Below are 25,629 nucleotides of genomic sequence, written 5' to 3'. Positions count from 1 at the left end.
GTAAAAGAACGAGATAGTGTTGTAATGCCCGACAGTCGGTGCCCGAAAATTGTGGCGGGAACGACGAAAAAAGGTGGATCAGGTTTCACGTTCGTGCAACGATGGTTTGAGGGCTGTAATAGCCATCGTCGTCGCAGTAACGGCTTGGTACTGGTACCATCTTCCTCTTCACTCACGTTTTTGGGAGGCTGAAGCTTTTTTTTTATTAGGTGAGACATACGAATTCCTCTGTGCAATGTGGAAACGCCGAAGCTTCCCGAAAAAAATCAAAGCTCCTATCTTAAGAGAACGATGGCGAAACGCGAAGCTTTCCTCTCCTTGCAAACCGAGTCAAATCAAAATCCAAAATCCAAGCTGTCAAGTCCAAAGCCGAAGTCCACTTCCACTCAGCCAATGTCCAAAGCCAACACCCGCGCAACGAACCCAAAGGAAATGCTGACATACCCGAATGCGATGATGGCACAATCGGGCAGACGTCGGCTTTATAACGCGAGAAACCCCTACCACGGGGAGCGTTTTCTTTTTTTTTTTTTTTCCTGAGAAGTTGGGTTCGTGTAAAGGTGGCTTTCGTTTAGTGCGTTTTGGCGTAACTACATCGCCACCAGTGAGGAATAGAAAGCGTCACTTTAGTAAGAATTGAACGAGCTGGATCGGAATGCCTATCACATAGTCGACACCTCCACAAACTACTCAGACTAGTTCTCCAGAGCTGATACCAAGGCACCCTCAATGGAGTCAGCCAGGTGTGCTGATTATAGGTGTTAAACGCTTTTTACATTTTGTGCCTCTGCCCGCGATGTGCTAGTCAATAAACAACAGCGACGAAGGCACTTGCGCGACTCCGATGTGGAAGTGCTCCAGACCGTTCCCACTTCGTTGGATCCTGACGAAATCATGGCGAAGCAATGGTGGATACAAAATCTGTTTACTTTTCTTGCGGAATCAGGGATCGAAGACTTGCTCTGAACCCTCTAAACATATACATTCCTTTCTCTCTCTCTCTCTCTCTCTCTCTCTCTATATATATATATATATATATATATATATATATATATATATATATATATATATATATATATATATATATTTCCCCTTTTCATCTCACTCTATTCACCCCCATCTCTAGTAGCAAGCCCTACCGTAAGTGGGGCTGACTTCTTCAGCTTTCATTAAAGGTTCTCTCTATCTCGCTCTCTAAAATTTACATACCGGTAAGCGCCCTGTTACGCAAGGTCGTGGTCTTCCTGTAGCTTGGCCGTGAACTGCCTCCTTTGTGAACGCCCAGAGACGATATATCACAGTTTTGTAGACTGCAGGGATGATGTCTTATTATGCGACAGTTCCTAAAGAACACTGACAGCGGGCATGCAGAGCACGCCATTTTCTACACGACTTTTCCCGTCAAGGCGTTGCAATAGGCCACGGAGAATGAACAGCGGTTCCTTTAAGCCCTTGCTGCGAGCTTTGGGAGAGAGCTGTGACCAGCTCCGACTTCAATGATCAGCGCCTGCTGGTGTTGAGGGCTGTTGAGGCTGGGAAAGCTCAATGGGTCTTGTGCTAAGGACTCCTCCCCATTGCTTTTCGCAATAAACACGTTACTCTCTCTCTCTCTCTCTCTCTCTCTCTCTCTCTCTCTCTCTCTCTCTCTGTCCCTCTCAACAGATGAGGGGTACATTTCACAACGAACCTAAAGATGGCGCTACGTACAACTAGTCGTCAAATTTTGTGGTTTTACTCACCGCAGCTACACCTGGCCTGTGAGTCACGCCGTAGTGAAGGCCTTCGGATTAATAACTACTGCCCGGGAACCATTAAAAATGGGCACGCGGGCGTTCTTGTTCTCGCAAGTGGTTCCTTACGCAGGAGAGATGGCATCCTCAGCCACCACCATTATCATTAACCTTCATCATAATCAGGACGATCCTAATTGTCATGAAGTGTCGGGGTTGTACTCGTCTGGTAGCGAAATTTCTATTCTAAAACGGGTTCTCTCATATGCTTGGCGAGCTCTGCTGTGCGCGTATAATTTGTCATCTTTAAGGGAGGTCTTGAATATTCGAAGTGAATTAAGGCAAAATAATAAGCTATATACTTTCGAAATGGTGCTCCGAACTATACAGGTTTAAAATTAAATATAGCAGTTCTTACGGACATAGACTATGCTCGTCTTGTTAAGACATTGAAAGCAGCCTAACCTAAAATAGTAGATGATTACTAGGGTAACTATAACAAGGGCGAGAATAATGAGACACTGGACTGCGATAGTAGTGCCCCTTACCAACTAGCCCAAGTTTCCTCATTAGCATAAAATAAGATCGTAAAGAGAAACGATGGGTGTTGAAGTTGTGTACGAAGCACCTGAACAAGTGCTCGCGCATGCGTGAACGTGACGAATTTGACGTACAAATACACTTAATATTATTTCGGTTGGTTCTTTCACTTGTTCTACTAAGACGAACTGAAACGTGAGCTTTCACTGGTGGAAGCAAGTCCTGTCTTCCAGAATTAACCCCCAGCTCATCATTTCAGCGCATTCTTCACGGCAGCCCCTTCGCGCGTTCCGTACAACGTCAGAGCTTGCGGCCGCGCGCGGTCATCGACGAACCGCGCGACAGGTCTCAGTGCGTGCCCGGTGGCGTATTTCCAAACGCTTCGCTGCACAGAGCACCTGCGTGACATGTCCGTTCGCGCGATGCAGAGCGGTAATTAAATGTTGTTGTTGGCTACGCCCCAAACCCATAGCGACCTAAAACATACAAAATCACTATAATTAACAAACACAACGCGTACATTTGTGTTTTAATTTAGAAAAAAAAAGGTGAGCGATAAAAAAAACTACGAGATAGACCAGCTGGGGCTCGAACCTAAGCCGTCAGCGCCGGTACTCAGTACTCTACATCGAGGCCACACGGGCTTTTTTTTCTTTCTTTATTGCCTTGTTTTGACAAAAACATGCACCAACAAGCAGAAAGACGGTTAAAATTGCTTCAGGTTTGTGAGCGTCTCCATCACGGGCAGCCAATCAGGCTGGTCGGGCTGACCTCTCCAAAGTTCAATTATCATGCTCATGCTGAGCACACAGTCGCGGGTTCGATTCCCGGCCGCGGCGGCCGCTTTTCTGATGGAGGCGAAAAGCAAAAACGCCCGTGTGTACGAGATTTCGGTGCACGTTAAAGATCCCCAGGTGGTCAAAATTAATCCGGAGCCCTCCACTACGGCGCGCCTCATCGCCTGCGTTGCGTCGGCGCGTTACACCCCACAATCAATCGATTATCATCCTCATAGACTCGGCGAAGTATTCTTTAGCACGCTTTGCGTCAACGTCACGATGGCGTATGGCCATACGTGATTTCCATATTCCGTGCAGAGCCAGAACCATTACGAGGTCGTAAGGTACAGCATCGTCGCTCTCGATTGGTAAAAACCTGATTCCGTGAGCGTCCAGTGGGAAATTCTTTTTTAGGGTTCGCTGCAGCACGTCCCAAAAAAAGACGCCGTCCCAACGAGGCCACATAGGCCGAACTGTGGACTCGTTTTAGCAGGCGCACAAAAGAATACCGCGCGCAGTGACGTCAGACATGTCACGTGGGTACTCTGTGCGGCGAAGCTTTTGAAAACACGCTGCCCCCCCGGTGCCAAAGTTGCGCCCCTACTCGGCACTCGAACGCCACTACTGCTCGCTCGGCGTCTTCTTCCTCCTACCCTCTCCAAAGTCTCCGGCGGGGTCCCGGCATTGCCAAACTCGGCGGCCAAGACGGAACGACGGCAATAAAGGCCTCGACGGGCGAACCTCCGGGACGAGCCGCCGTTTTCCGACTGACCTGCGGCGAGGGCTCCGGGAGAAACTCCGTCTTCCCGGGCCGCAGGACGCGGAGAAGAACCCGAGGAGCAGGGCAACGCCCAAGGCTGAACGACTTTCCAATTTAGAGCAGCGACGGTGGGGAATCTGCACTGCTCAGCGCAGAAACGGAATTCGCGCTGCTCGGTTTTTCTCTTTTTCTTTTCTTTTTTCTCTCGCTCGCTGCTCGCCGTTGAGATCACCTCTTCCATTACTTTGTGTATCTTCTTCTCCTACAGATTTCGTTTCCTCTTCACTCTAAGCGGTTAAATGTGTACCTAAAGCACCTTGTGCTTTCGTCTATGGAAGCGAAAAAGCTTTGCTCGGCTTTGCCGCTGATTTTATAGCGTAGTTCCTCGTCGCGCCGAGGAAGATTCAATGCGTGTGTGTGTATCTTTCTTTTTTCGTAGATTAGGGAGTCCGTAAATTGTGGCGAAGCTGCGAGAAGAGTAGCCTCAGGCGTGGACCAGTAAATTGCGTGTCACGCTCGAAACTTTCTCCGCCGAAGAGAAATGGCGCCTTGTCGCACGCCTTGGTATGGCTGACGACGGCGGAGCTTCCGGACGTCCTCCTCGCCCGCCGCGTTCGCCTTGAATTTTGGCGCTTAAGCGATGGTTCTTTCTTCCGGCTTTTTTTTTTCTATGCGTGCGCGAGTCGCTATCGTTTGAAATATTTAGCTTTGGCGCAAAAAAAAAAAAAAAAGCGAGATGAATGAAAAAAGACTGACAGCTATAAGTGAAGGTCGGCGAGACGTGTACGCGAGCATGATACGCCGACGCGCAATAAAAAGCGAGAAAACTGCCCTTTTGGGGAGAAATAAATTTAAAGCTACCCAAGCATAGGAAGAACCTGGACTACACGGGACGGACAAGCTCGGTGCGAGATTCCACAAGACCGATGACCCGGACGTCAATTGAAAATTCGCTTTCTTATGGGTTTTCGCCCCGAGCAGTTTCAGTAAACGTAGACCTGACCGATCGTCCAGCAGGCCCTGCAAGAGAACTGAAAGAAGGAAAACACGAGGAAACGAAGCAGGTTCTCTAAGATTAAGTGATGCGAGGGTTATGAAGTTTGTGTGCGTCTGCGTGCGTGCGTCTGTGTGTGTGTGTGTGCGTGCGTGCGTGCGTGCGTGCGTGCGAGTGTGTGTGTGTGTGTGTGTGTGTGCGTGCGTGCGTGGGGGCGGGTGCAGCGAATGCGTGTAGACGCCTTAGTAGCTGTTGATGTGTTAGTAGCATTTAGTAGATGTTAGTAGTTATTACTTAGTACTGACTAGTTAGTTAGTAGTTACTCGTAGTTAGTAGTAGATGTTAGTAGCATTTTGGCGCTGCACTCCGGCCACAGCTCGCATTTACCAAAACGTTTTTGCGGTTGGTTGTACACGTTCTGTAAGAACCGGCTCAAAATTGTCTCTTTCCTCTCCAGCCTTGCTTCTCTCCAGAAACAATTTTTGAGAGCTCACCCATCATCTAATGTTTGTTGTCCGGGCCGTTGAGGTAATCTAAAGTTAAGAAAAGAAAACACAATGAAAATGAAATATTTCATGCTATCCTGTACAAGTGCAGAGGCTTACAAAAAAGCATCCCTCCCCACCCTCTTTTCTAGAAAAAACAAACAAACAAACAAGTAACAGCCCTAGCATTTGCTACATCTCGCTGTTCGTTCTGCGTGAAGTCGGTGTCGTCTTACAGCAACAACAGGAAGAAAAGAAACAAAAACAAAACACAAACAAGCGCAGCCAGAAACAATTTCCAGGAACGTCTTCGGACGTGGAAGCCGATATAAGCCACAGAAAGGCGGTGCCGCACCTTGTGTAACCCCATATCCCGTGTTTTCCCGAAGAAACGCGACGCCTGCCGTCCAATTCGTCTCCAACGCGTTGTCCCCCGGGAAGGAGCGCAAGTGGCCCTCTTCGGTGAAAAGGAAAGAGAACAGGCCGGTTTTTCGGAACCTTGGTCGGTTCGGGTTCGCTCGTTTCGTTCGCGAAAAGCGCGATTTGGTCATAGTTCTCAAAATACCGCTGCCGGCATCAGGTATCACGTGTTTAATCTGTGCTTTTCTTTTTTCAGTAAGCGCGTCATTATTTGGATGAGAAGTTCCTCGTCCTTGCAGGAGAAGGAGTTTGAGGCGCTGTATATATAAATAAAACAATGACACCAGCACACACGCGAGCGCGAGCACACACACACACAAACATACACACACACGCACGCGCACAGAGGCTGGTAAATAGCGAGTGAATACGGGAATGTGTTCCGTGCTGATAGTGTCAGACAATTGGCCAGGAGGCTTAGCTTCGTAAAGCGGGGCTCTAGAGACTTGCTAACACAAACAAGGACGGGCACAAAAACAATGAAGAATGCAGACAAGTTACAATAGATTTAAAGCGAACGTTCCGACGAAATTTGATGATGATGACGGTTGGATGTTTATGGCGCAAGGCCGACTAGGGCAAAGAGCGCCAACGACGAAATTACCAAATACTTCAATGAAAAAATCTGGATACCCGGTAAAATACCACCATCCTGGAAACACTCGTAAATAATAACCATACCGAATCCAGACAGACCCCCTGACATTGGCAACTTGAGGCCAACCTCACTAAAACACAGTCGGCCCCCTGGCGGCGGCGGGACGAACCGCTCCTAGTGTGGATGGCGCTCTCGCGTCGTCTGCTCGTTCACGTTGCGCGCGGCGCAAGACGCGTGCTGCACACGATAAAACAACCAATATGTGTACTTGTTTTGCAGTAAGCAATGACATAGTTACCTCTACTTCCGCATTTCCTCTAGAGACGCAATAATCAGCGGCCGTTGCGGGTCAATGCGCTGGCTTAGTTCTACGAAACATCTTCGGCGTGGTCACCGCTTGAATGTGACACGGGTTATAAACATTGCTTCGAAGCATTGCACTTTTCTTATCGATGAGTGCAGTCGTCTGCCGTTTCGGGAACGTCAAAGTGTGCTTTTTGAATTTGGCGTGGTGGTTATTTGCAATATAAAAGTTTACTAGACGTAACGGGTAAGAATCGACAAGACCTGTGCATACTCGTGCATTTGCCCCACCCTTGTAAAATTCCGCTGTGTCCCCATAGAAAGAAGAAACAAACAAAAACAATTACAATGCACGCGACCCGCACGCTATCGCCCATACGTTACCGGGGCCGTATTTCACACCCGCAAACGCCCGTGTGATCGACTTTTTCCCGTACCTTTTCGAAAATAAGTACCGTTTTTAGACAGACGGTGCTTATACTGTGTTGCTAATTTTACATATTATTTAAAATACGTTTCTTTGGACGCGCAAGCGTATTTCGGGGGGATTTCTGGGTAGAATTAAGCAGTTGTGAGTTTGCGCCTGTCCTGTGGCATATCGTGTGTCATTTTTATATATCCCTATTTCAAATCATGACATGAATCATCTCGTCCAGAAACGTGTTTCATTCAGCATAACTAAATGCCTCATATGGTCACGTCTTAACCTCATAAGGTGGACCTAAAAATCGCGTAATATAATCCACGTTGTTGCCGACATGTGTGGAGGGTGTGTGCCATGACTCGCTAGATTTTTTTTTATTTTTCCCACAATGCTCCCTTTCAAGACAATTTTGAAAAAGGCGAGCCGCAATTCCTGGACAATCTCGGGCCAAAAGGGTGGTTAATCAGTTTTGAAAATACCGGCGTCTTCTTGTTGAAGTACTGCTTTTTCGCCGCTACGGAACATGACGCCTAGCGCACTTTCAATTGCAAGTAATACTGTAGAGGATGAAGAAGAAATTTATTTTGCCGAAAACATAGTTACATAACGAAGTATACAGAAGGAGGTCCCCGAGCACGAGGCTGGATGGGGACCTCCTATTACAGGCAGAAATAAAAAAAAACTCAATTCTGCAGCAAAGTCAGCAGTGAAAAGAAGGTATAATGCGTTAGTGCGAAATACAACTCAGAGCTTTTTATGGGTGTTATATGTGCACCGTGCGAAATTTAACAAAGATACCGCAAAAATGGTAAACTAATAAACAGGTCAGGGGTGCAATCCAACGTCTGGATTTTCGCGTTACATGCGTTCTCTTCTCGCTGCGCTTGGAACGTTGGCTGAACCTCGACCCCACCCCGCCACCCCCCCCCCCCCCCAAAAAAAAAGAAAAGAAAAACGAAATACACAGAAAACTTTTATTCGTGCCTTCTTTAACCAATCCTCAAGAATTAAATGCCAAGACAAAAACGAGGTTCAGTTCACAACACCAAGGAGTTACCGGGAATCCGTTGCGCTGTTTCGCAACGAGAAATAAAAAGAAACGTTTAACTACAACAGGCAACTTCATTTGCCATCTTTATGGTTCGTAAGCGACATTACGCAAGAATGAAAGCACATCTCGCTGTTCTAGGCACCTGTTAGATTTTAAAAGGAACGCAAATGGTCAGCAGTGCACCCATAACAGAAAATCTGTGCTCACTGTGCGGTCCCATAAGCTTGGTTTACACACTGTAAACGCGCTTGTAACTTTACAAGTCTGGCTAAACATGAGGTATTGATTGTACTGCGCGCGTTAGAAATTTCATTCGCAAGGTCACTTGCGACGAAAGCATTAAATAAGTGATCCGACACCGTTATTCATCAAACCTGCATTCAGAGTCACTAAAATTTCATTTAACGCGTGCAAAAGTTCTGTTAAAACGGTTGCATTTATATCTCTGAGCTAATTAAAATCCAGTAATTTTATGTTGCCTTTAGAACGCACAAAAATATCGTAAGCTTTTAGAAAAGATATCGGAGTGATATGGTGTTACCATTTCAGGGCATCCCACAAATTCAAGAATGCGTTATGCTACCAGCGAAAGCGGTTGAATCTGCTGGTGTAAACTGAATTCCAGAAATAGAGGCTTCTTGATCTGTTTCTATTTGTGATTTTATTGAAGTCCCAAAGCCAAACCCTGCAAAGATCGAGCTTGCTACGGTCCACGGAGTACAAGTTCATTGTCATTATTGCGGCCGTTGTGAGATTCCCGATGGGTCGCCGCTTTTTTGGCGTACTATTAAAATCTCATTGCCGCTTCCATGCTATAAATTGAACGTTGAGGAACCGAACTACAGCATACCACTCTTGTCTGCGCCTTTCGTGTGCACATACGGCGCGAGAAAGGCACGAAGCTCGCCCACACTGCGCATTCTGCCGGGCCGCTCAGCGGAGCATCCACACTAGCACCGCGACGCTGTCGCCACCTACATGTCGATCTCGCGGCGAATAGTCTTTCGACGAAATTTGCAGCGAAGCAAGCAGCTGATACGCGGCCTTTTTTTTCTTTCTTTCATCGTATGTTCCGAGGCGTTCCTACGTTTTAGTGTCTTCGAATGTTTGTTTGGTTGTGTGTTTTGTTTTGTTTTAAAACGAGAACCACATTACGGAATTGACCGGGTTGCCATCCCTCACTCGGGAAGTACGGCCCCGGACGGTTTGTGTTTAGCTTTGTTTTTTGTTACAACTTGGCGATAGGCGACTTCACTTGGTCTTTCCCCTTCAATTATTGACGGCGCTGAAGCACCCATGGAAACGCCTTTGTTCTGCTTCCATGAATCGGCCGCAGAAGACTAATAAAAAAAAAACATCGGTTCTTTATAACCAGTCATGCTTTTTCTTTATTCATTCCGACGAGTTAAAATTCCTCAAGCTAGGTAGTTGAGGCACGGTAGTAGAGATACAAAAAAAAAAAGGCTTAAAACAAGGGGGTGGGGTCGGGAGAATGCGGTTAGAGGAAATATTCATGGAATGCGTCTCCTGTCTCCCGTGCCATTACTGCGTTTTTTTTTCTTCGGGGATGTACACCCGACAAAACCGCCTAGGCTGCTTTTACACTTTATTCTTTTTTACAGCTAAATGTGTAACGACGCGTACTTTCGCGGAACGCTCATTTTCCCTGCTGCAGGAGAATTCTTCAAGCATTAAAGCCAGATGTGCGCGCTGTTCGAATGATACCTGGTGCTTCGTGCGAGTAAACTTTAAAGACGCGCCTTGCCATTGCGTGTACGAAATGAAACAAAATATGTGCCTACAACCGCTGCGGAGTTTCGCGAAAAAGGAGGCGAAAATCTTACGGCGTGTTTTGGGTTCATTCTATCGAAGTGTATACCCCGTCTGGGTTGGAACTTGAGGCTCGTCGCCGTCGCTGTTATTTTGTTTTAACGACAGTCGTTTCGAAGAAACCGCCACACAAGACAGCCATTTCGCATCCAACAGTTGTTAGAAGATCGGAAGAAAATCTCCCGGGAGCCTCTCGTTCGAGACAGATTTTCTGCTGGGAGGGAGCCTGCGAAAACAGTCGGGATGAAAAAGAAATGAAGGAAAAACACGGGTGAGGTGGTACTAACGCGCAAGTTGAAAGGAGAAAAGGTCGGAAAAGACGACACCTGAGAGTAGAATTCTCATGACACAAAAACAAAGGAGCAGAAATCCACCTTTGCTAGTCTTGGTACACGAGCGAACAAAAAAGAGTAAAAAGAATCGTTCAGGCAGTTTTTTGACAATGGCCTCACTTCGCCTATTTCAAAATGTTCTGTTCTGCAGCATGTATGGCTGTTGGACTGGTCACAGCTGTTCTGACGGGGGATGGGAAAGACTGAAGAGTTGATGGAGACGGATGCTGCGTGAGGGTGAAGGCACAGGAAAGAGAGGTAAACGTAATGCAGGCAACCATTGGGCTTGAACGAGCAGTGGTCAAACCCCTTTAACATTAATACTAAATGTCCCCATTGCTTGTCGTGAATCAGCAGCGCCGCCATGCGGCATCCACTGAAATGGGCGATCGTACATCGCTGCCCCTACAGATCGCGCATGCGCAGTATCAACTAGAAGGCGATGCGAACGCGGGTATGTGCCTGTCTAAAGTTGGGCCTGACGTTATGCTTTGACTTCTCCGGAGTTTGCCAAGTCGTTAGTCACAGCATCATGGCTACCTAACGTTAAGTTCAGTTGTAGGCCTAACAGGAGCGATTAGTCATAGTAGGAGAAGTACACGATTTCACTAAGTGCCGCGCCGAGCTTTACACTCTTTCCGCTGCCTCACTCAGCGGCACAGCATTCACCAACGAGCTGCGGTACTCTGCGCTGCGCAGTGCCGCACTCACTGCCGGCGCTGAGGCCACTTTTGCTTCCCGCCCTCCCCGAGGAAAGAGTCAGCGCTAAAAATACCGGCATTTCCGTTCGCCAGTTGGACTTTAATGCCTTCTCATTCACTATATCACATATAGGAAGCGCATAAGTGCCCTTCTAATTTTTAATAAAAATTAAAACTTGACACCATTCACCCGGAATAGTACCTGAAGATGCTCAACCTGGGGCGCAACAGTTCATTATGATAAGGGCGTTGGCGTTTTCTACGAGAAAGCGGACGTGGTCTCGTTCCTCACTGGTCCCATTGTTATCGCTCTTTCTCCACTCTGTTTATCCCGTATCCCTCTGCCTCTAATCCGCCCACTTTATTCAGCACAGATATAAACTAACCGTCGTATCGCTCAGCCCGAAAGAACCATTTTCTCAACGGAGTTAAACAACCTGCCAACTTGCCATTAGTAGAATAGCCCCGTAACCCTGGTGAGCCCCTATCTGTATATGCGTCCAATGCGAAAAACGGTTAAATTTGAACGTTGGACGTATGACCGTCCTTAATACCTAACTCGGAAATGTTTCCGCACTAAACCGTTGGCAACATCTTGGGGAAGGTTATTACGCTGCTATTAGACAACCTATTACGTGAACTGCGCCCCTCCAAAAGACCTCCTTTAGAAAGTTTGGTGCCGTTTACTGGGTTAACTACGACGAAAGGAAAAAAAAGGGACCTTGGAACTACGCTCAGATTTTATTAAACGCTGAGCATATTCGCGCATCTCTCGCGTCGAATAGCGCTGCCAATACTCAGCTAACAATAAGCGCAGCCGCCCAGAGAGCGAGCTCCCTAATGGCGCTCATATATATGCCTAACGCGTTCCCCTCCACTGCCCATACGAAAAGGAGAGCAGCAGCAGCAGCAGCAAATCAGTGGCAATGCAGAGAAGCTCCTTTCAGCGCAGTACCATTGCGAAGTCGATCAACTAAAAGTGGCAGCTTTCGAGTTTGTTTTGAATCAGTCGTTACGGACGGACTTCCTTTACGGTCTCCCCCCTTTTCCCCCGCTGAATGCGGGAGCCAGCAGGCGTCAGCGGCCGGCGCCGTTTCCTGCAGTCGTAAAGATGCGATGAGATTGCTTTTCCCAGCTTTACTTTACGACCTCTGGACCCGCACTTCAATATAGCTGCGCTCCTTGGCGAGCGCCAGTTTCTTTAGAAGCGCCTCAGCGAAGTCTCGACGGGCTGGAGTTTCGGCGCCGACGCTGCGCTGGGGCGCTCAGTAGCGTTAAGCTGGCGCAGCGTGCTTTGCTTGCGGTGTGTCAGTCTTTCGGCCTCTTTGTCACCGCAGCGGACTGGGCTGCGCCGTAAAGCTCAGTTTAGGACACTGGTCGAGCGGTAGAAGAAAAAAAAATGTTTGTTTTTGTTGCTCGCTGGGTTAGGAAAACGGAAGTTAACTCGTGGAGAGGATAAAATAGTCTTATACAATGTACTGAATAGTTGCGAAGAGCCAACACCACGGTGAAGAACCGGGCCAGTGTATACGGTGTGCATAGATGCAAAAAAGGTTGTACATACTACCGCCTGAAAGTGGCCTTCGTTCGGTCCTCGGGGGACTAAGTGTCCGTCGAGCAGGGCAGAGCACTCTGCGCGATGAGGGTCGAGGACATAACGTTGCGTGCAGCGGAGAATATAGCGTTCCTTCCTTCCAGGGCAAGTCGGGAAAATAGTTACGTCGTTGAGGCGATAAAACTCTTCGTCACCACGCGATATGCGCGTTGATTGACAAGCGGCTCTCCCGTCAATCGGTCGCCGTCACTATATCACTACAAGAGGGTCATAACAAATGGTCATATAGGTTATTATGAATAGTATTATAATTTTTGTTAGTCATTGCATTAGAAGCGGGCTTCACAAGGAAACGTTGCAATGGTTGTTACTTACGGAAGACGCGTGTTTCATTCAGAAGTTCAGAATGACGCGTAATGAGCTAAAAGTGTGGCTGGCAAAGACGAAAGTTGTAAGGCGCTGTGAACGCCGGACTATAGCCGCGTTAATTTACGACTTCGTCAGTGTTAAGTCAGTGCTTAGTTCATTTATTCCTCGGTCCAAATTTCCGCGATTACCTGCCGCGGTGGCTCAGTGGCCGAGGCATTCTGCTGGTGACCACGAAGGACGTGGGCTCAATCCCGCTCGCAGATGGTGTATTACTGATATAGACGAGAAAAAAAAAACGCTCGTGTGTTGAGATTTCAACACTCGTTAAAGATTGCCATGTGGTCTAAGTGAATCCGTAGCCCTCCACTACGGTGCGCCTCACAGCCCAGGTATAGCTTAGGGGAGTAGACCCCCCAGAATGCCCGAACGGGTTCTGCTTCTACATATGAATTTGCCTTCGCACGTCTACAAAAGCAGATCCCTTTATTTGAAACCGAGAGCCGCTTTTGTCGGCCCGCTCTGCCGTGCGCCTGTCCATCAAATTACACTCATCACAACCGTTTCTTGGATTTCCACTTCTCCGGTTCGTAAAGGGAAGCTCACGTTTCCACAATCCGCAATTTATCCAACGTAAGACGCTGAACGAATTGCGGTTGAATTACGCGCCTTTGAGTAACGCAAAAGGCGCGGAATGCACCTTTGAATTACGCGCGCCTCCCAGGCTCTCCGTGCGCTAATTTTACTTCCTTAAGTCATTTAGGTCATAAGGTATAGGTGTTTTAAGTTATCACATTGCCTGCTGCCCATAATTCTCACTCGCGTATCTCAATACTGAAAGATCGCTGCAAAGCATAAGACGACAAGTGCACACTCTCACGACCCGCTTATCGCCATTCATCCAACTCGGAGTGCTTACCCTGAAAACCAAACAAACTAGCCGAAACAAAAGGAGCTTTCGGAGATTGGAACGGGGAGAAATAGGCGTTAATAGCGCATATTCATTTAAATCTTGGCACGGAGCGCTAAATGTAGCCTCGCGACACCAAAAAAAAAAAGTTCTCGCTAGAAAGAGGACTTTAGGAAGAGAGAAAAAAAAAACAGGAAAATGACCGCCTGAGTAAGATAAAGCAGCGTGAAAGGACACCCGGCAGGATGCGTTTATGGCGTCGTTTACGAGAGGCGCTTTGAGAGTTTTACGAGTTCTGGAGAATGTATCGCACACAGCGTTCGCTGTTGCCGTGCGCTAACGCGCATAGCGTGTGTGTCGACGGGCGTGCTCCGGAAAGCAAAGCATAAATGCGGACAGGAACCAAAAGAAACTTTTTAACTCCACGACGGGAGAAAAAAGGGCGGAATATACGTCGAAAGCACGACGGAGTGCGGGCAACAGTGTAAATGTTTTGTTTGCTCTGGGCCCCGTGCATCCATCACGCTGAATTCTTTCCCGGCCGTGCAGTGCCCGCGGACCCGCGAGGGAAGTTCTTTAAAAAAAATAACGGGGGAGTTCGGAAACGCGCGGCGAACGGCGGCGTCACGGATATTGTTAGCGAGGGGCCCCGGATGTTTTCTTCGTAACGGAGCAGTCGCGGGGCCCTTGCTTGGGCCTCCTCCTTTACATTGTATGTTACCGTTCGGGCGTTTATTTCGTTTTCGTTTGTTTGCTCACGTCCCGCTTTTATCAGCTTACCGGTCCCGGAGTCGACTTTTTGGCGCCCCGTGTATACCCGCACGTTCATCACCCGGCCCAAACTTCGCTTCTTGGTGACCTGGAAAGTAAACCTTGCTTCCATTTACGTCTCGTATCGTCTTTATTTTCTCTCGATTCTCCTACATCGTAAACAGACACACACACAAAGACGTGCAAATTGAGTTTACAAAGCGAACTCCGGAACAGAGGCAGTTGAACCTTCCCTGGCCATAATTCAACGACTCGGGGGGAAGGACAAAAAACTAACTTCCGAACCTGAGAAAGCAGTAATGTATTTTTTTCCTGCGGTATCGATACACATATTTCGTACCGTTTGGCGCCATTAAAAAGTAACGCTTAACATTCGGAACAGATTTCGCAGAGCGCGCGAGTATACGATGCGAAGGAAGAGAAATAAATTAATGACAGCTCGTTAATTTTGCAAGGAACATGGCGCGCGGGCGCGGGCTTAAACTATGCTGGCCTTCCTGGCTGTCTAGTTCTGCGTTTTTTTTTATTTCGTCGGGAGAAAGAGTCCAAAAATAATGGCGCGCTAACAAAGGAAGATAAAGCACTCGAAGCTACCAGGAACATGTTCCACTGCAGTTGGAGAAGGTGTTCAAAACGGCGGAGAAAAAAGGTCCGCGTCATTAATTACTGCCGCGTACTCGTTTGTCAGGGCTATCCAAAGGAATTTTCGAGTGGTAGACACCGGGCCCCTCGCGTGAAAGCGAGAAATGAGCAGCGAGGCAAGGGAAGACACGGCGACGCGAAGACGTGCATTGTTGTTAACAAATGCTCGGAGTGTTACGCTACAAAGACGTGTTTTCTACCGCTTGCGTGGGTGCGCAAGCATGTTCACGCGCTCGCAAACTTGAGGCAAACATTTTGAATCCTTTCTTCTTAACTTCCAGCGTTTCCTGTGAAGAAAGTAAGGGGAAGTGGTGAGGGACATAATTTACTATCGCGGTGTTGACGGGGAGTCGGTCATCGGTGGCGTACTTCTTTTCCGTTTATTTGTGCTAGCATTCTGGCTACGTTCGTATTGGTTAAGTTAGTAGAAATGTCACATCTATTCACCTCAGAGAAGGAGAAGTGCTGCAATGAAATATTACAGTTCCCTCCATTTCTTTTAGTCCCGATTAAGGAAAGAGCTGTCTTTAATGAGAGCTGAAGACGTCAGACTTGTTAACGGCACAGCTAGCTACTCCAGAAAGTCATGGGGATAACGAGACTCGACGACGATGAGAAATTGGGGATACCTATTGAATGGCTACGGAAGAAAAAACTCCGGTTAATTCCTGTCAACGAAATCCGTAAAACAGAGCAGTGAAATGGGCAGCGAAATCTGCAGCTGAGCATGGTTTGCGGGTGGGCGGCTGTCTTGTGGGTGTGCCCGGCGAGCGACGTCCTGCTGGCGGGTCGCTTCGGCAAAGGTGTACTAGCGTCATTTCCGTGACGGATATGACGCCAGTGAAATGTCGGTGTATCTCGGCGTAGAACACTTTCGTGTTGTTTAAATATCAAACCCGAAAACAGACAACCCTAAGTATAGCGTACCCTGTAGTACTAAAGGTTGCTTCCCCGCAAGAAGACCCTGTGTGCAGTGGTGCACCCTTTACAGGCCGCTTGCTTCGTTGTACTGGCGTCACGTCCGTGAAGGATATGACGTCAGTGAAATATTCGTGTATGCAGGAATGAAGCACTTTAGTGTTAAAAATCACCAAAATAGACTTCAAACATGGCATTAAGTCTTCCTGATAGTGTTTACCGATAAAGGCGCCGGAAGCGTATGATATGATTGAAGGCTACACGTTAAAGGTTATCTTCGGGTGGGACTTGTACGACGGCGCGATATAGTCAACACTATTCGTAGAAAACCACCTTATCCTTGCTTAAACCCTCTGCCGGCCTCGTTAAGCCTCCTTAAACTTTTGCGACGATGCCCGGGCATCATCCTCATTCAGCCCGTGTGCGACGAGGGGAGTCGCTTTCACGGCAACCGAAGTGCGTCCTCGCATCCGTGATGGAGGCGCTGTTTCAGCTTTCGGGCAGCGGAATGCCTCGGGGTGAAAATCCCCGACGACGACGCTTGGTCCGGGAGCCAGAGTAGTACGAACAGACTCGTTAAGAAGAGTTTCCGACCGCACTACGACCCCGAGGAGGCGGGGAAGCCAAGCGTGCTTCCCTGAGGCGGCTGTGGCGGGCACGTATAGCTGGGCTTCATCTCCTGTATTCCTAGGTGCATACGTGTCGCAAGGTGTCTAGACAGTGATCATACGCGGGCTGCGTAGGCCCCCCTCCAGAGAAAGGGCTGTGGGCAGAAACTGAGCGGCAGCCGCTTGTGCTGGTATGCGGCTCGCCTCGCGTAGTCTGGACCTGCCGGAGAAAACTGCTTAGGGTTGCGCATGAATCTCGTTATGAGCAACCAGCGTGAATATCGAGGCGAAGTTTACTCCGGTAACTTACTTTCATTCGTGCTGAACAACACGCATGTATATTGATTGGGGGGTTTAACGCGCCGAAAGTACACAGGTTATAAGATGTGCCGTAGTGGAGGGCTCCGGATTAATTTTGGCCACCTGGGGATCCTTAACGTGCGCCAAAATCTCGTACACACGGACGTTTTCGCTTTCCGCCTCCATTATAGAAGCGGCCGCCGCGACCGGCAATCGAACCCACGTCCTTGGAATCAGAGCAGCACAATGCCTTAGCTACTGAGCTACCGCAGCGGGTGCGCACGCGCACGCGCACACACACACATTATATTTATTTATTTATTTATATAAGCAGTAGAAGAAACTTGTTGAGGAGCCAGAAGAAATATTTGAGAATATATATATATATATATATATATATATATATATATATATATATATATATATATATATATATATATATATATATATATATATAGAGAGAGAGAGAGAGAGATACAGAGAGAGAGAGAGATAGTTTTGTGTGTATAAATAAAATTTACTCAGTGTCCTCCTACTGGGTTGGGTAATAGTGTTGGGAAATAAATAAAGTATTCAGAGTATATACAGTAATGCCGATATTCGCATTATCCGCTCAGTGAGAAGGATCAAGCCGGCGACCTCTCCCAGCGGCTGCTCCGCCACTGCGCGTCGTCTTCACGCACGGCGTACAAGCGTCGAGGAAAAGCCTCAGTGTGTCTAAGACGTTCACGGGTCGCCGGCGGCGCTGCGCTCGTCGCGCGGTGCTTGCGACCCGGGAGATCCGCGAAGGCGGCTCGCGGAAGCCGGCTCTTGCCATATTCAAATGACGCCGCAGCGGCCCGAAGCGGCAGCCGGCAGCCTTGGAAGGGAGCGTGTGCCTTTTTCTTGCTTGTATACAGCTGCCTGCCGCCACTCCATCCGATCCAACGATTTGAGTAGGCTCACAGCTCTTGCATCCCCCCCCCCTCCTTGCAGTCTGGTATTTGCGCTGCCTTTGTCTGCATATGCAGCTTACATCTCTGCGGCGGCCGCACTTCAGGAAATTGGTTCTCGGAGATTTTTTTTAAAGAAATGCATCTCCAATGTAGCCGGGGAAGGTGAACTCCTGGCATTTTTTCTGCGCTTTTTGAGGCAGAAAGTTTAAAGACGGAGTTACCTCAACGGAGTCGTACCGTAGTCGGGATCGCTTGTTTTTGTTTTGGTCTCTGTTGTCTTCACTTTGCGTGCCCTCTTGCTTTGCTCTACGGTTTCTCAGCTCCCCCTCGCGCAATCCTCCGGTGGTTTTAGAAAATGTGCGAGGGTTTCGTTATTAGCGCTGCGTTAATGCGGTCGGATTCCTGGGAGTTCGTTGCAGCATGCTCTGCGCGCGCAAACATCTGTGCGGGCGAGTGTCTTTCCCGCCGAGCTTCGGCGCCGTGCAGGTATGCGTCGCGCTAGGCTTCCGCCGCTTAGTGGGGTGATTAACGCATCGCGAAGGAGCCGACGCACAATTTCCGCGTCCTAGACTTATATGAGGCACGGAAACGGAATCTTTTAACGCACACCTTACTGCAGCCTCGGATTACAATAGAGGTATTAACATAACTACGCCATATCGTGTGTCTGAGAACGGTATGGAGCGACTGTTGACTGCTAGCTATGAGAAGCCTATTATCCCTCAATTTTAGTTTAGTGCTAAAATGTAGGGCCAGCTAAACAATAGTACACAAGTTTATTGTCGGTGGGGAAGACAGAAATATACCAGTGGCTTACGTATTATCTAGTTAAATGGATGACATTGTTACTTTCCCGTAGCAAGCATGACGAAGAGAGGAAGAGAGCTGCTGGTTCAGCGCCCTCAAATTATGTACAGATTTAAAAGGAGGCATTTATACTGAATTTGGGAATACCGTATTAGACAGTGTTTGGGACATGACTGAGCAGCGCATTTTCAAATAACTGCCTACCGGCCTCACTTACCATTAGACCGGTGAGGGATGTACATCACATTTCGCGCAGTGAGTTTGCTATGAATGAATGAATGAATGAATGAATGAATGAATGAATGAATGAATGAATGAATGAATGAATGAATGAATGAATGAATGATGCTGTCATCCTGTCGAATTTCCTTTTCTCGCTTCACGTTGGTTGGTATTCGTCGCCGGCCACAGCCTGTTTCAAGTGAGCTTTCGTTTTCCGTCACACAGGTCTGTCCACATTGGTTAAAGTCTGCGCCGTACACGAGCCGTCTGCGTTGTATAGGAGAGCTTGCCCTATTGTCTGATTATGTCCTCATAGATATCCGGGTTTCTTCGGTGTGGGACGATGATGTTCTTACAGCGTCTTTTATTGCCGTTTGCGGGCTTGTTCATTCTGTTTATGTCGAAATCACTCCGGGTTTCTGTCTGTTTATTGCCTATTGCGTTCCCCGACTATTCCGTTCGCTATCCTCGCATAAAAAGCATTCCATAATCTTTCAAGGAAGGGGGCGGAGATATTCCACATTTACGCTGCTTATTCTACATATTCTACATTAAGTTTTCCCTTGCGTCTTGTGTATCATTTCTACCTGTTTAACCTATCTCTTATAAGTGCCGTTTCGACTCTTTTGTTTTGCGCGCAAATGCATAAAATGTAGCAATCCGGGCAAACTGCCGTTGTTTCGGTACCATCTTGAGAGCATTTCTGTGAGTCTTAGTGGGCATTATACGAGGGTATTGCGTGAGCAACGAACCTGAATTCCTTCATTGCAATTTTAATTTATCGCAATTTCTCTGCAGGTTGCATTACAAGGAAAGTACAGCCACTCGGAAGGGGTGCGAACTTCTAGCTAGGTTTCTGAAAAGTTGACTTTTCTCTGCGATATATTACCCGCATAATTTCTGAAAGGCTTGGATATGAAACTGAAGCAGTTCGTGCGGGCCTCGCAAATGGCTTAAAAAAGCGCTCATAGCTCCTCGACCTTGACAGGAGCGGCATTTTCGACGTCGCAGTAAGTTTTAAAATTGGGTGTTATAAAGGTGGTAAAAGAGAGAAGCTGCCTTTGATTGACTGCGATCTGTGAACTGCCAAATGGAGAGGCGGCTTTTTAGACAAAAACAACTTATTCCAGAAGTTATGAGTCGCTGTGTCGGCTCCATAGGTGAGGGCCTCCAAGCCGCACGACTTTAGCTTTTGTGCCACGCTGCTCTCGGCGGTATACTGAAAGAGTCTGAAAAGCGTGACACCACTTGACTGCCCGTGTGGAGAAAAAACCGTGCTCTCGGGCGTATACTAAGCCCCGCTCTGGTCGGCGCGTTTCAGAGGGACCATCTGCCAAGCAGGTGGTCTCTCCTAAACGGGCATCTGCCCCTGCAGAACGTGCAGTCACAAAATACGCGCCAGCGAGTGCACGCTCGCAACGCGCCTGTCGAGCATGGCTGGGCGTCGACACAACGAAAAGCGCCGGTCGACACAGAACTTTTCCGGATGTCGCGGCTTTCATTCGTGGCCACAGCGGCCATTTTAACAGCGAAGCTGTTTAGCAAATCGTAATTTTTCGTGTTCGCAGTTAAAAATACCGAGAAATTGCCGAGCGCTCGTGTGTAAGTGCCTCGCGACGACCGGCCCGGCACACGTTTATCAAGCATACCCACTTAGGGAGATTGGCCAAGATTGCCGCGACCACCCGGCAGTTAAAAAAACGAAGAAAATGCTTAGCGCTAGTGAGTGCGTGCCGCCCAGCGTCTCCTGTGCATGTTGGTCAAGCATACCCACTTATGCAGATTGGCCAAGATTGGCCAAAAAGGAACTCCGGCGTTCGCCATAATCGGGGCAACACTTGCTCGGAGCAAGAAAGACACGTCGTAGCGTACGCCCCTTCAAGGCTTGGTCCATTGGTTATCACGACAAAAAAAAAATGAAAGAGGCTCACATTTATAGCAACAATGACGGAGTAAAGATCGTTGCGGCAGCGAAGGAGAAGCCAATCGGCTGCAATCGTGGACTTAAACCTTCGTGGTGGTTGTGAAGGTTAGGTACAGCTTCGCTACCTTCAAGTCTTACGCGTTAGCGTAGCTTCCTTCATTTTTTTCTGACGACAAGAGGCCGCGACTCGAAAGGTCGGCTAACGTTAAATAACCCGATGCGTTAAAAATTATTTCATAGTCCTCCGCGACGCGCCTCATGGCCCAGATGCAACTACGGCGCGTAAAACCCCAGTGTGAACTCCCAACCACTCAGCAATGGTTATCGCTTCGCCGTGACCTGCTGCCGTTTTCTCGCTCGCGTTTTACACCGCTCGTCCTTCGCCTGTGATTGACGGCACTGTGACGTAGCCTCATGAGGGCATAGTGAGCGGAGAGCTTGTATGAGTTAGTGTTCAGTGTCAGTGCTCAAAGCGTTAGCATGCATAAGCAATTTCGCTTACTTGAAACGTCCCTTCCAGAAGTAAAAGTAGGGAACCATCCGCGTTTTCACCTGACCCACTTCTTCATTACCAATCTTTCACTAAAAAGACGGACATGCAAGTCTTAATTAATCGGCTTACTACAGCCGAAGTACCCTTAACTAATGTACGCTGATACGGATAATAAGATTTGGAAGGTCGCATTGAAGTAGCTAACCTGACCCCTCCCTCCATTACGAAACACACGACAAAAAGGCACTCACAGATGTATTAATTAACCTTCTCCCTACAGTCGAAGTCACTATGTAATGTACGCCGACACCGATAAAAAAATTTTGAAGTATGCGTAAAAGTAGCAGCGCTGTTAAACTTTTTTCATTAAGAATTACCCTCTTCGCTAGCCGGAGCAGAAAATCGATTCACGAAACTTGTCCTTTGTTATTTGAAGTATACGGCAGTCGCAAGCTGTAATATTAACTTGGGTTTTGGCCTTTTCGCTGGGTTGTAGGAATCTATTTATGTTGTAGAGGACAATAAGCAGTGGTGGAGGAGCGAAATCAGCTATATATACGTCGTAAGCTGTTGCCACCTTTTGCGCGCAGTACAAGACTTTGTCCTGCGTTGAAGGCGCCTAGCTGCTCATGGTAGCCTCCCACTGATCAAACGCGGTTATTTGGAGATCGCTTATCTAAGATTGCGAGTTTTTCTGTAAAGCAAATTTATCATGTACTGTGCACAAAGAAAATTTTAAGAAGGGTTTTGTGGTGGAATGAATATCTCAATCCTTCTAAAGTGTGACCCAATGGAGTAAGAAGTAAATTAATTGATTGTCCGTGACTCTATTAAAGGGGCATGGCACAAAATACATGTTTGGTTCATTAAAAAGACTGCTTTGTCTCGATAACAATGATACGAATTTTTACCGAACACCTGACAAACCAATGGAGATAATAATGAAAGCAGTGCAAGCAGCGCCGACTCGGCAGCCACATTCCGGCGATTTCTTCATGATGTCACATAAAATTTTCATTACGTCATAAAAAAACCGACCGAAAAATTTATGACGTCACACAAAAAACCGACCGGAGCCACCGCCAAGAAACGTGACTGAGCAATTGTTGTGGGACATCCAGTTTTGTTCTAGCTCTAGTATTGCTTCAATGCTAACGTGCAGTTAATGCACTGATAACTAACTATGTTCTTAGTGCTTGCGAATAATACGTCCCTGATGCCACTATTACGTCACTACAGCGCGAAATTTGAAATTTCTCACTGTTTCGTGCTTTTTTTCGCTCTAAAAATGTATTTTGTGCCTGGAATGGAGCTGAGTGAGTTACCAAAGACTAGTTATTTCAAAATGAACAAAGTTGTATTTTTGTTTTCATGGCCCCATCAAGTACGGCGGCCTAAATAGTGGGCCTGACCACGCCTTTTTACTGTGCTTTCCAGCGCAAATTCTCCTTGATAACTGTTCGAACGAACCATCCGATGCATTTTTTTCTCTTTTCCTTTCCTGTTGCAGAAAAGGTGTTCCGGCAAAGCACTCTATCGGGGAAGATCATCACGGCTACTTGTATAGGAACATCCAGACCATTGAACAGTCCTCCCACCCAGGTACGGAATTGGATTGCTTCTGGGCAGAGCATGATATACATCAGTATAAATATCACAACTGAGAACTAGATGTCAACAGTATACTCACGGGTCTCTGAAACTAACCTTCATAGTCAGATTGCGGTGGTTATACTATACCGGAGGGGTCAATATATACCGTACCGCGGCGTCTCAGAGAACGTGTTTGACACGAAGGCTTGAATCAGGCAAGAAATAAGCGGCTGTGTAGGATCCCATTTTGTTGAGTAAATTATCAGCGGCAAACCTCTTGCACCGCGACTTTGCCAGTGAAGTTAGCGAATACGTTGGTAATGTATACATGGGAGGGCTGTGCTGGCCAGTGCTGCTGGGAGCGGATGTCGTGCCCTTACTTGCTTACTAGAAAGCGCCGGACGGCCTCGTAATCTATTCGGTGTCAGGTTTTGTTTCAGGGCTCGGAATCCGTGTTGTTTAGCGCAGCAAAAAGACAATCTGCGTGCACCTGAGTGCATCCGAGTGCATCAGAGTGCATCGGAGTGCATCTCGGATATTCCACGGCAGCATTCTTGACTGGCCGCTGACGTGTGCCAGGATAATCGGGGCACTGCCGCACTTCTGCTGTTCGCACGCTATTTCACACTTGTTAAGTCGTGTGCTTTAAGCCGCCTAATGTGTGCTTATCGTTCGTGGCTTGAAAAAAAAAACGGAGCGAGAAAGTACGCAAGTTGTACACACTCTTACTTCGGTCTTTCTCATGGTTAGCTCTTGGTTGCTTCAATCGCCACATCGAGGTTACCACACGAGTTAAGCCCGAAAACGCGTGTGTCCAAGACACTTCGAGCCATGGCTCATGCATTCTGGAAAATTTCCGCTTTTGCGAATAATTATCCCAGCCAAATAATTTTGTTATAGTGACGAGGAAGGGCCTTTTTGAATGAAGAATAACGACTGCTTTACAAGTAAAGAAGTGCTTCGCAATGCTTTGGAAAATGAATATTACAAATATTGCAAAAACTACTGACGTTGACCAACACTGAAGATATCATTCAGTTACGCACTTCGCTGGCGTGCATAAAAAATAGCTGAGTAGGGACCAAAACACAATCTCTGTTAAAGGTATATAATAAATCCCATTTTGCGCATGCTGGATCACTGGCCGTAGCGCCAAGGCGGCCAGAGTATCTCCTGCGAGTTCTGGCCGAGGTGCCGGCCTGTTTATGTGCTTCCGGTCAGAAGCCGCACTTTGATCGATAAAATCCGGTTTTTTGAGTCTCGCGAAAGAAACGACAAAGGGCAAGGGGCGAGGCACAATTGGAGCCGGGCCCGCATTCCAAACAGACCACGCTGCAGTGATGGCTGCGATGCCGCGGGAGCATCGTATAGGGAGCGCGGGCAACAGCGCGGACGTGCCCCAAGACTTTCTTTCCCCAGGGTTTTGCTTTGGGGCCGCTGCTCTTCCTTCGCTCTCGGGAGCGGATTCCATGCAGCGGTCCGGCGCGTGCCCGGAATGCACGGAAAGGTTTAGGCCTACGTCGTCCCAGGGTCGCCCTTGCAAACACAAGCGAGTGATGACGACCGGAGCGCGCAACGCGTGCTCGCCCGCGCCGGAGCAATGCAGGGGCTGGAACGGTCGACCCCCCGTGATCTGAATATCGGCGCTGTTTTCGCGCCGTAGCGCTGCTGCTTGTTAGTTGACTGGTAGCTGGCGCGAAAAGTGCCCGCGCTGTTGCCGCTGCCACAAGCCGTGTTGTCTTCGCTTTCTGGCGAGGCAATGCTCGCGGAATTATGAACGCGTGTGGTGATCCTTGCGCGCGACGTCGTTATTGTTTATTTTCTTTTGGTTGCCTGCTGTTTTTTTTTTTTTTTTACTTGAAGTTGAGGAAAGTAAGTCGGGATGCGTAGAAACGAGTAACAGTTCGCTTTTGATTCGACAGCCTGGTCGACTGCGGTTTTTCTTGGCTGCCTCGCCGAACAAAAACAAAGTGTTGGAGGGGTAGGGGAGTGGAAGAGAGTAAGACTATATTTTAAAGCGTTTCTCGAACGTTGTGACGAAACGAGAGAAAAAAGTCGACTTGTTGCGAGCCAATAAGTCGCGTCTCTGCGTACGCGCTTTGTCTACCTGTTGCTTGCAGGGGAAGCAACTAATGAAAAACAAGCTTATCCTAGCGAGATACTGCCGTCCGTGAGGGAATGACTTCGTGTGTACTTCAAACTCTCTTCGGGGTCATCACTACTTGGCTCGTTCTCTGATACTGCACTCAACAGAGCGCCCTCCAACGCATTTTAGCGTCGTTAAAAGCTACTTCTGTCAGCCTTGAATCTCACTTTGGTTTTAAATTGGCTGTGCCTTTTTTTAAGTCACTCAGTATACAAACATTGATGTTGGTATGCTGCGCTGATAATACCGCTGGCGTACCGAAGACAAAAAAAAAATATTTGTCGGACCACAGCTAAGTGAGTAAGTACAAATCAAAGGGCGCAGCAGAGTGACCGTCGCGGTATTAACTTTGAGAGCCCGTGGTGTATTATTAGCGTTCGTTGTGCAGGAAATGCGCAAGACAAAAGTTTATCGAGAAAGGCATTTAAAGTTGGGCGTGACGCCCACAATGCAAGTCTTAAGCTACATTCAGACACAGGTGGGGTTTTTTAA

At 47.8% G+C, this 25,629-nt stretch overlaps 1 long non-coding RNA gene across 2 annotated transcripts in view; it reads left to right on the top strand.

The window, feature by feature from the left end:
* Positions 1–24,807, top strand: part of LOC144174459 (uncharacterized) — a 202,275-nt gene extending 177,468 nt beyond the window's left edge. For both annotated transcript variants that reach the window (XR_013323477.1, XR_013323476.1), the window contains 2 exons: positions 22,909–23,000; positions 23,432–24,807. This is a non-coding gene — a long non-coding RNA (uncharacterized LOC144174459). The remainder of the gene's footprint in view (positions 1–22,908; positions 23,001–23,431) is intronic.
* Positions 24,808–25,629: the final 822 nt, after the last annotated feature.

The sequence above is a fragment of the Haemaphysalis longicornis genome, unplaced genomic scaffold, assembly GCF_048455015.1.
Source record: "Haemaphysalis longicornis isolate Haplotype H1 unplaced genomic scaffold, Haemaphysalis longicornis Haplotype H1 scaffold_3, whole genome shotgun sequence".
In the NCBI taxonomy this organism is placed as follows: Eukaryota; Metazoa; Arthropoda; class Arachnida; order Ixodida; family Ixodidae; genus Haemaphysalis; species Haemaphysalis longicornis.
The sequence above is the reverse complement of the archived record's forward strand: the minus strand, read 5'-3'. Positions and strand labels throughout refer to the sequence as shown.